This window comes from Carya illinoinensis, chromosome 11, assembly GCF_018687715.1.
Source record: "Carya illinoinensis cultivar Pawnee chromosome 11, C.illinoinensisPawnee_v1, whole genome shotgun sequence".
Classification (NCBI taxonomy): Eukaryota; Viridiplantae; Streptophyta; class Magnoliopsida; order Fagales; family Juglandaceae; genus Carya; species Carya illinoinensis.
The window spans coordinates 15,178,799-15,186,992 of record NC_056762.1 but is presented as its reverse complement, the minus strand read 5'-3'; the positions used below and the strand labels follow the sequence as shown (position 1 = coordinate 15,186,992).

Here is an 8,194-nt window from a genome sequence, read left to right as displayed (position 1 = left end):
CAATTGGATTTTAAAACAGGGATGATACAATTACTCCCTACTTTTCATGGCTTGGAAAATGAAAATCCATATGTGCACATTAGGGAGTTTGAGGAAGTAGTTGCGACTTTTCATAATCAAAATGCAACTGATGACATTATGAGACTTAAGTTCTTTCCTTTCTCTTTGAAGGATAGAGCTAAGAGTTGGCTATACTCTTTGAGACCACGATCTATTGGGTCATGGAATGAGATGACTCAGGTCTTCTTTAATAAATACTTTCCCCAACATAAGACCAATGCTTTAAAAAGGCAAATCTCTACCTTTGTACAAAAGGATAGTGGGACTTTGTATCAGTCTTGGGAGAGATTTAAGGAGCTACTGAGTATGTGTCCTCACCATGGGTACGAGAATTGGCGCTTAGTGAGCTATTTTTATGAGGGACTTACACCTAGAGAGCGTCAATTTGTGGAGATGATGTGTAATGGTGAGTTCTTACAGAAAGATCCTGATGAGGCCATAGAATACCTTAATGAGCTTGCTGAAAAAGCTCACACTTGGACTGGACCTAGTGCTACTGAGAGCACAAATAGGTCACGGCCTGCAGGAAACCTAAATGGTGGTGGAATTTACCATCTTAGCGAAGAAGATAATCTAAAGGCTAAGGTTGATATGCTCACTAGGGAGCTAGAGGTGTTGAAGAATAAAGACTTAAAGCCAACACACATGGCTAATCATGCAGAGTCTTTTGGACCATGTTTTGTGTGTGGCGGGGTAGATCACCTTGCCCAAGAGTGTCCCACATTTGCTGAGATGAGAGGGATGTATGAGGAATAATGTAATGCCTTTGGTATGTACAAGAAGCCTTTTACACCTTTCTCTGATACCTATAATCCAGGGTGGCGTAATCACCCCAATTTTAGCTGGAAGTCTGAAAACCAGCCGCCTGCACAACCCCCTAGATCATATCCTGCACCATATCATGCACCTTCATCTTCTAGGAGTCCCTTAGAAGATACTTTACATGCTTTTATTGAGGCACAGAGTAAAACTAATAAAAAGTTTGTATCTTTGATTATGCAGGTTGTTGAAGAAAGCAAAGAGATAAAGAGTCATATATCCAAGATAATGAGCTCCTTCAGTGTAAATGAGCGTGGCAAGTTTCCTTCTCAAACTCAATCCACACCCCAAGGTCAGCATATGGTACAAAAAAATTTGAAAGAAATCAATGCTATTATGACAAGAAGTGGTAAGTCCTTACACATCCCAACAACTGATAAGCCAGAGGATGTTGAAGAAGAACAAAGCAATAATAGTACCAAGTTCCCCAAGGAAGCCGAGGTAATCAAGAGTCCAGTTAAGGTACCATTTCCTTAAGCTTTAAAATCTGGTATGCGAACTTTGGATTCTAATAATGAAATCTTGGAGAACCTCAGGCAGGTAAAGATTAACCTTCCTCTTTTGCATGTTATTAAACAAGTTCCCACTTATGCAAAAGTTCTTAAAGATTTATGTACAGTTAAGAGGAAGCACCATGTTAAGAAGACAGCATTTCTGACAGAGCAAGTTAGTACTCTAATTGAACAGTGAATTCCTCCTAAGTACAAGGATCCTGGTTGTCCAACCATTGCATATAATATTGGGAATCATGAGTTTGGGAAAGCCTTGCTAGATCTAGGAGCTAGTGTTAATTTGATGCCTTATTCCATTTATTTGCAGCTTGGTTTGGGTGAAATTAAGCCTACTTCTGTTGTGCTTCAGTTGGCTGATCGTTCAGTTAAGAAACCGAGAGGGATAGTTGAGGATGTTTTGATCCAAATTGACAAGTTTTATTGTCCTGTTGATTTCTTAATTTTGGACACTCAATCAGTTGTTGAGTCTAACTCTAAAGTTCCTCTCACATTAGGTAGACCTTTCCTTGCTACGGCTAATGCACTTATAAATTGCAGGAATGGGTTGATGAAGCTATCTTTTGGAAACATGACCATGGAGGTCAACATTTTCCATATTGAGAAACAGCCAACAGATGACGAGTGCCACCAAACATACATGATTGACGCACTCATAGACAAGGGAGTTCACACAACTCATGATTTTGATTCCCTTGAATATTCCCTTGTGAATTCTGAGTTTGATACATCTGTTAGTGATTCATTTGATGTTATTGATATTTGTGCTATTTTTTATGAAACTCAGGATTATGGGACACAGGCTTGGCAACAGAAATGTGAGAAGTTGCCTAAGAAAGGTGGAAAACAGATTCCTGTAAGTATGAAAGTACCGAGAGTTAAATTGAAACCTTTGCCTAAGTCTAAAGTCTATAAAGTTAAAATGAAAACGTTTCATGATAAAAATATTCTTAGGAAGAGGTTTAAACCTAATGATCGAATATACTTCTATGATTTTGGATTTCTAAAGCACCCAGGAAAACTTCGGTCTAGGTGGACTGGCCCTTTTTTAGTAAGGAATGTTTTTGTAAATGGGGCGGTAGAAATAGAAGATCCTAAGGATAGTCAGATCTTTAAAATAAATGGTCAACGTCTTAAAGTATTAATTGATAGGCAAGTTCCGGAAGTGGAATACATTCCACTTGTGGATCCAGTCTATCAACCTTGACCACACCAACTAGGTATGTTTTTCTTTATTTATTTTGTTTTGCTTTGTTTTGTTTTTGTTTTTTCTTATTTTCTTTCTTTTCCTTTTTGTTTACTATTGTTTTCTTTGTTTTTGATTGCAGGATAATTTCATTTCGTCATTTCAGATTACTATCTTTGGTGTTTGGCGAGCTACCATCGTCACTCATCAGATGTATTCTACCATTTTTAGTTACTCCCCATTCAATTTTGATTTTTAAACATTGAGGACAATGTTTCATTTAAGTTCGGGGGTGGTGGTGCAAATTTAGTATTTAAAATGTTTGTTATAACTCTGTGGCATATTTTCATGTGTCAATTTTTTTTTAATTTGCATCACACATGTATCATTTTCACATGTGTACTCATTCTCATTCATAGTCATCTTCGTGAATTCACCAAACCCACCATAATCATTTTTGCTGTAGCATTCACAGAACTCTTAATGCACTTATCCAAATTTTGTGGTAAGAAGGTGGTTTGACACATGTAGCTAGAGAACTCTTTTACTTAAGTATTCATGTGAGTTTGGAGAGGATTGAGAGCATACAAATGCAGTAAATTGTGATAAGCGTTCATTGATCTATTGAATTGGGCACTTCTTTTGAGAATATCATTACATGGTTTATGGTACAATGGTGTATATACTTGGGATATGACGAAGGTCAACTTAGGATTAACGTTTGAGCCTTTCAAGCTATCCATTTCCATCATAGACCCCTAGTAGCCAATTTTGAGCCAATAAACACATGTAACTTTTTCTTTTCATATGCCCATATCATCCATGCCTCTCCACATTGGAGTATAACCTATACACAGATTTTCTTACCATTTTTTACTTCCAAGTGTATACTAGGTGTGGAATTTATATTTTCTTTTTTTAATTTTATCATTTTCAATTAAAAAAAGAAGAAGAAGAAGACGACAAAAAAGAGAAGAGTACAAGTTGAAAAGTGTTCAATTGAATGAGTTCCGAAAAAAAAAAAAAAAAAAAGAAGAAAAGAAAGAAGTTGGTAGAGATGAAAAGAATACAAAAGTAGCAAGTGTTTGTCCATCAAATTGTTGAAAAAAAAAAAGAGGAAGAAGAAGGAAAAGCATTATTATTTGATGATCTGAAAAGCTGGAGAATACATCAAGTGAGAAGTGTGGTCTATTGAGATATTTAATAAAATTTCCTTTGTATGTACTTGGAAGTTTTTGAATCCCTTTCATCCTTTTTTTTTCATATAGCCCCGAAACCAAACCACATTACAACCTTTTGTGTCGATCGTTCTGATCCTAAGTAAGTTGTTGGAAAGACTAGTGGAAGTCACAGTTGTTAGTGTTCCTATCATAATATCAATGTTTGCTTATTGCTTGTACATAATTGCCTAATTTTCCATGAGAGTGTGTATACACCCATTGTCAACTCCATAGAGAGAGCCCTTACATGAAACACTATTATACCCGTGAGTTATGGAGTTGAACTTTTTGCTTGAGACATTCTTGATGTTGCATGTGTCAAGGTTAGTAGTAAGATGATTATGGCTTGGAGAACACACACACTCTGTGGATTGCTATAGATGGATTGATCTTGATGGGTTATTGGATTCCTTAGATTGTTTTGATATGTGAATTTGGAAAGTGTGACTTGATGGCCTTTATATGTGATTTTCTTTGGTCTCTTTCATTGTTTTGACATGAAAATTGCTAGGGACTAGCAATGAGTAAGTTGGGGGGGTGATGAGTGTGTGAAAGTGCACTCTAAATACCCTATTATTGGACTAAAATGATAAAATGAGAATAGAAATCATAGGAATTAATGTGTATTCTTTAATTAAATTTCTATTTACGTTGGGATACTCCTAAGCAGTTTTTTTATGTTTAATTTCAGAGTTTATAAAAGAGCAAGTCAAGTCCAGTCAAATTCAAAGGAGGACATTCATGGGTTTGAGAGCAATTTGGAAGAAAAGAAAAAGAAAAAAAATCACAAAATGAAACCACAAGAAGTGCAAGTCCGAAATTCGCTAGGAGACAGTCTGGACATACTTTAGTCTTTTGACTATATCTTTTTACTCACATATCGGATTGATGCGATTCTTAATGCATTGGAAATCTATCTTAAAGGGCTATAACTGTGTCTCTAATAAGGATTTCCAAATTCGAACTCCTGAAGGCCGTATGTGGTTGCCAAGATAAGTCCTAAAATTTAAGCGATTTTTTTATGCGGAAATCAAGAGGACATTAGGGTTTCTTTCTTACCCTATATAAGCATATCATTAGCACGAAATGGAGGAGAGGAAGAGGCACAAGAGGCAGATCTGAAGAGAGGAGAAAATCACTTCCATGGCCACCGTTCGCTTCAGTTTTCTCTGGAGATTTTTGTTGTCCAGTATATTTATGGGTAACTAAATTCTCTAGTAGGATTAGGGATGAACTTGCACATTAGATGGTATTTCTAATTTATTTTTAATTCATGTATTTGATTTTTAATTTCTAAAACTATTTTGTTTTATCATTCTCAATTCATCATTGATGTTTTCTTCTCCGAATAATCATAGAATTTATTCTGTTTATGGATTCAGTCATGCTTTTTCTATTGAATGGATTAGTTCTTTGATTATGTTTGGATCAATTATTTATCTATATTGATTTAGTTTTTTGCTGCAATATCGCTTCCCGAGTATATTGTCGTCATTGGATTTTATCAATAAGGGTAGTAATTCACGTTTTTTAAAAGTGGTGAATGGTTTTTTCAAAGGGTTACATTTTATTAAGTCTGGTTTATAAATCTATACCTTCCGATTGGGAATTGCGGGAATTGAGTTCTTAATTGAGTTATCCAATGAATTAAGAATAATTAAAATACCAGATTTGTACAAGGGATTCCCGACGCTCTACTGTTTGTCAAATTTGAGTACTTTTTCTGTTAATCACTTTGCTTCACTTTAATTTACATTTAAAATTAATCTTTATTCTCTATTATTTATTTAATATTTTTCTTTAGTTTCTTTGCTCCTCTTGCTATTCTTTTAATTTGTCTCCCTGTGGAATCGACACCCCAAAGCTGTGCTACAACTACCGCGTTATTCTTTAGGCGTAATCATGTGGCTAGAGCAGACGTTCAATTTTTGTGTTTTATTTATTTTTAAAACCACAAACGTGACTAGACACATATGTTTTTCATTTTCAATGTGTAGATAATTTTAATAACATGTTAAATGACGATTGTTTGTTAATTTTTTTAGATAATTTTATACTAAGACTGAGCAAACTATGGATGCTACACCATCTCGCCGCGAACTTCCACAAAAGGATCTAGAGCAACTACTTTCTGTGCAAGTAATCGAGTCTTAATAGATCTAGAATATGTTAATTTGCTTAATGAGGAGGAGGAGTTGATGAATGTTGAGATTGATCAACCAACACGGCCTAGGAAAAAGAGGTTGTGGATATGGGAACATTTTACCAAAATTCCCGATGATCTTGAGAACCCGTAGACTCGATGCCACTATTGTGGACAACTATGCGGTTGTTATTCGAAAAAGTAAGGCACGGTAGTATTAATAGCACATCTTACGGGCTGCTAGTGGTATGAGATACACAAAGGGTCAGTGGCAACTGATCAGACGAAGCTGAGTTACGAGACTTCTATTGTCACTGATGGCACGTAGATTAAGAAGCTGTCAATCCCTCAATATAGTGAGAAAATGCTAAGGGATATGCTTGCGGAGATAATCATCACTGACGAGATGCCTTTTACCAAGGTTGACAAAATAGGCTTTTGTAAATTTGTATACACGATTGAGCCATGACTTCCCATGCCTTCACGGTATACAGTAATGCGTAATTGTTTGGAGAGACATGCCAAGGAAAAGGCATGAATGATGGAAATGTTTTTTGCCACTGGCTAGAGGTGTCATTTACGACTGATACATAGAACTTCATACAGAATGTGGGCTACATGTGTATCATTGTCCACTTTATTGACAGTGAGTGGACATTGTAGAAACTGATTATCGGCTTCAAAAAAGTTGTTGATCACCAGGGTTCATCCATTGGTAAGGATATGGAAGACTATATAAAGGATTGGAGGATCATAAAAGTGCTTTGTGTCACGGTTGACAATGTCAGTGCGAATGACACTGTCATTGATTGGTTCAGCCAGAATACGAATTCGTGTGTAATAGTTTATCCATGTTTGATATGGTGCTCATATCATTAACCTCATAGTTTCTGAGGGATTGAAGGAGGTTAATGATTCCATTACTAAAGTTCGGAACCTTGTGAGGTATGTGAGAGCTTTCCCCTAACAACTCCACCAGTTTGCGGCAATAGCCAAACAACTTGAAATCCCATATTCCAATATGTTGCAACTGGACGTTTCGACTCGATGTAACTCTACATAAATGACTTTGGATGTAGCGTAGAAGTATCAAAGAGTGTTTGGGCTGATTGAGGTCGAAGATGGGGGTTTGAGGTATGCTTTGCTGGAGTCAGTTGGGGGGAGAAGGGGTCGGTGCGCCAGACACAGTTGATTTGGCCAATGTAAGGTATTTTGTTCAATTTTCAAAGTTATTTTATGACATAACTATGTGGATATTTGGGATAAATACCCTTGCGAACGTGCACTTCGAGGAGCTTTTGAGGTGTTGTGACCACTTGCAACAAAGTTGTACTGACATTATGGTGTTGTTGAATGCTATGGTTATGAGGATGAAGTACAATTATAATAAATGTTGCGGTAAATGTGATATTGATATTTTATTAGAGAGCTTAAGTGTGATATTGATTATTTATATAGACATTACAACAACAGTAGTTGTTAGTCTTCAACCGAATGTGGTAGCTCCTTATGCCCGACCAATTCGACATCTTCCTTAGATGATACACATGCATAGAATTCAAATGTTTTGATGCTGTATCATCAAATCTGTGCATCGAGGAATTTTATGCAATGTAAGTTTGAGGTTGAGTGTTACTTTATAGAAGATGTCGAGGCACCTAATGCAACATTCCAGATATTAACTTGGTGGAAGGTGAATTATGACAAGTTTTTAGTCATTTCCTAAATAGCCAGGGATGTGCTAGCCATTTCTATCACTACAGTTGCCTCGAGTCGGCGTTTATAACCGAATGTCGTGTCTTAGATGCTTATTGGAGTTCATTGTCTCCGACCACTGTCGTGGCCTTGTTTACACATAGAACTAGTTAAGTTCAATGTACATTAGAGTAGATACCATTGATGCCGAAAGCTATAGGCTTGAATCGGGTAACTTTATAGTTTTAAATGATTATTTACATAATTTTCATGTTTTCATTATTCAATTTATAATTTATATGATTTTTTAGACCTATCTGTGAACCTCAGACTAATTATGGATGACTAAGACAGACACATCATACCCCCTTGGCCCCTTTATTGGTGAGAAACTCAATACCATCATGCACTAATGATTTAGAAGTCTATAGTTGAATGACTAAAGAAAAGATAATGCATTTGATCAATAAAACTTCATATAGGAAATCACTATTGAGTCATCGACTCAAATACACGTAGTAATCGACTCAAAATAACTTTTATATTTAAGGGGGAGGATGTG

At 36.1% G+C, this 8,194-nt stretch overlaps 1 non-coding gene across 1 annotated transcript; it reads right to left on the bottom strand.

Moving 5' to 3' along the window:
- Positions 1-278: 278 nt before the first annotated feature.
- On the bottom strand, positions 279-386 carry LOC122283543. Its single transcript, XR_006230943.1, has one exon. It is a non-coding gene; the product is annotated as a small nucleolar RNA R71 (small nucleolar RNA).
- Between the last annotated feature and the right edge of the window lie 7,808 nt (positions 387-8,194).